We start from the raw sequence: 3713 nt of genomic DNA, 5'->3' as shown, positions 1-3713 counted from the left end.
CAGAGTGAGGTGGCAAGCTAGAGATTCAAGAGAGCTGATGGTTTAGTTCCAGCTCAAGTCTGAAGGCCTGAGAGTGAGTAGAGCTGACAGTGTAATTTTAGTCTGAAGGCTGCCAAGCTCAAGGAAGAGCCAGTGTTTCAGTTCAAGTTCAAAGACACAAAAAAGTCAATGTCCCAGTTCAAAGGCAGTCAGTCGGGAAGAATCTTCTTTATTTGGGGTAGGGCCAGTCTTTTTGTTCAAGTTCTTGGATGATTGGTTGAGACCCACCTACATTAGGGAAGGCAATCTCTTTTACTCAGTCTACCAATTTAAATGCTAATCACACCCAAAAACATCCTTACAGAAATACCCACAGTCATGTTTGAACAAATATATGGGCACCTTGTAGCCCAGTCAAGTTAACATATTAAAATTAACCATCATGCATGCTACTGTAAACTCTGCTTTTTAATTTTAAATATATGTCAAGGACCTTTTTGTGTGTCTGTAAATATAGTTGGACGTCATCATTTCTGATGGCTGTATAGCATACTATGGATGATATACATAATTTCTATTCTGTTGACAAACATTTCTTATATTTAATTGTTATATCTGTATAATGAAATTTGATTCATATTCACAAACTATCCTCTGAATAATTTTTACATTCTCACCAGAAAGTTTAAGAGTTTGACCATAATACCTTCACTAACACTGACTGTTAGTTCATTCAGAAAATATTTAGTGAGCATCTACGTGCAAGGCAGTACATCAGGAGCTTGGTATGCTCCTAAACAAAGTATCAGAGCAGTCAAGGCTCCTGCCATCATGAGACTTCCATTCTAGTGGCAGAAACACACAGTAAGCCAACAAGCACATAGCTCAGCAAAGTACCATGATAGGTTGGGCAAAGGATGTCAATGGTGAAATATTATATAAACATAAGGGGGTGGAGGTAACTATTGTAGACAGGGTCATAGTTTTTATTTTTGCCAATCTAACTCTAGAAGGAGAAATCACTTTATTTCTGAGTGGGAAAGAAAAATGGTATGAGGAAAGTTGAATTTGAATTGGATTTTGAGGTACACAAAATAGAGTTGGGTTAGACACTTGGCACAAAGGCTTCTGGAGATTTTGCATGACCAAAATTGTTAGGGAGAAAGACCCAGGGGTGATTAATGAAGGATGGGTCAATCAGTTCCTTAAACCGATTTTAGAGAAATCAAGTAGGTGTCCTGTTCACATTGATGTCAAGCTGTCTGAGGAATGTTATTGTGTTTCTGGATTAAAACAATTACGTATATTGAGTTAACAGCACCTTATTGCACTATGTGTTTCTTTTTCTAGTGACATTCGATCATTTGGCTTGAGTAATCTGAATTTTTATATTGATGAAACTGAATTTTCAAGGTAGTAATTTTGTTCGCTAATTCAACGCTCAGCTCACAATAGGTTCCCTCAAATGGTAAGAATGGATGGTTGGGCGTATCTCTCCTACCACAGATATCAAGTCTGTATTTTTTAATGTCACAGTATTTGTAACTTCATGTTTCATCTTTCAAAGCCCGTTTTTTGTAAAATGGTTCCTGCAATTACAATACATTACCACCAAGAGGCAGCAGTGGGATTAATCCACTGGCCCTCATTGCACCATATAAATCACCATATGGTGAGCAGGGTAAGAAATCAGCAGGTCATTTTATTGTAAATGTTGAGTTTTAAAAATTTGAGTTTGAAGATTAATAAAGAAGAAAAGAGAGAGGAATCAAATAGATGCAATAAAAAATGATAAAGGGGATATCACTACCGACCCCACAGAAATACAAACTACCATCAGAGAATACTATAAACACCTCTACGCAAATCAACTAGAAAATCTAGAAGAAATGGATAATTTCCTGGACACGTACACTCTTCCAAGACTAAACCAGGAAGAAGTTGAATCCCTGAATAGACCAATAGCAGCCTCTGAAATTGAGGCAACAATTAATAGCCTGCCCACCAAAAAAAGCCCAGGACCAGATGGATTCACAGCTGAATTCTACCAGAGGTACAAGGAGGAGCTGGTACCATTCCTTCTGAAACTATTCCAATCAATAGAAAAAGAGGGAATCCTCCCTAACTCATTTTATGAGGCCAGCATCATCCTGATACCAAAGCCTGGCAGAGACACAACAAAAAAAGAGAATTTTAGACCAATCTCCCTGATGAACATCGATGCAAAAATCCTCAATAAAATCCTGGCAAACCGGATTCAGCAGCACATCAAAAAGCTTATCCACCATGATCAAGTGGGCTTCATCCCTGGGATGCAAGGCTGGTTCAACATTCGCAAATCAATCAACGTAATCCAGCATATCAACAGAACCAAAGACAAGAACCACATGATTATCTCAATAGATGCAGAAAAGGCTTTTGACAAAATTCAACAGCCCTTCATGCTAAAAACGCTCAACAAATTCGGTATTGATGGAACGTACCTCAAAATAATAAGAGCTATTTATGACAAACCCACAGCTAATATCATACTGAATGGGCAAAAACTGGAAAAGTTCCCTTTGAAAACTGGCACAAGACAGGGATGCCCTCTCTCACCACTCCTATTCAACATAGTGTTGGAAGTTCTGGCTAGGGCAATCAGGCAAGAGAAAGAAATCAAGGGTATTCAGTTAGGAAAAGAAGAAGTCAAATTGTCCCTGTTTGCAGATGACATGATTGTATATTTAGAAAACCCCATCGTCTCAGCCCAAAATCTTCTTAAACTGATAAGCAACTTCAGCAAAGTCTCAGGATACAAAATTAATGGGCAAAAATCACAAGCATTCTTATACACCAGTAACAGACAAGCAGAGAGCCAAATCAGGAATGAACTTCCATTCACAATTGCTTCAAAGAGAATAAAATACCTAGGAATCCAACTTACAAGGGATGTAAAGGACCTCTTCAAGGAGAACTACAAACCACTGCTCAGTGAAATCAAAGAGGACACAAACAAATGGAAGAACATACCATGCTCATGGATAGGCAGAATCAATATCATGAAAATGGCTATACTGCCCAAGGTTATTTATAGATTCAATGCCATCCCCATCAAGCTACCATTGAGTTTCTTCACCGAATTGGAAAAAACTGCTTTAAAGTTCATATGGAACCAAAAAAGAGCCCGCATTGCCAAGACAATCCTAAGTCAAAAGAACAAAGCCGGAGGCGTCACGCTACCTGACTTCAAACTATACTACAAGGCTACAGTAACCAAAACAGCATGGTACTGGTACCAAAACAGAGATATAGACCAATGGAACAGAACGGAGCCTTCAGAAATAATGCCTCACATCTACAACCATCTGATCTTTGACAAACCTGACAAAAACAAGAAATGGGGAAAGGATTCCCTATTTAATAAATGGTGCTGGGAAAATTGGCTAGCCATAAGTAGGAGGCTGAAACTGGATCCTTTCCTTACTCCTTATACGAAGATTAATTCAAGATGGATTAGAGACTTAAATGTTAGACCTAATACCATAAAAACCCTAGAAGAAAATCTAGGTAGTACCATTCAGGACATAGGCATGGGCAAGGACTTCATGTCTAAAACACCAAAAGCAACGGCAGCAAAAGCCAAAATTGACAAATGGGATCTAATTAAACTAAAGAGCTTCTGCACAGCAAAAGAAACTACCATCAGAGTGAACAGGCAACCTACAGAATGGGAGAAAATTTTTGCAATCTAC

Source organism: Piliocolobus tephrosceles, chromosome 4, assembly GCF_002776525.5.
Source record: "Piliocolobus tephrosceles isolate RC106 chromosome 4, ASM277652v3, whole genome shotgun sequence".
Classification (NCBI taxonomy): domain Eukaryota; kingdom Metazoa; phylum Chordata; class Mammalia; order Primates; family Cercopithecidae; genus Piliocolobus; species Piliocolobus tephrosceles.
Note: the sequence above shows the minus strand (reverse complement) of the source record.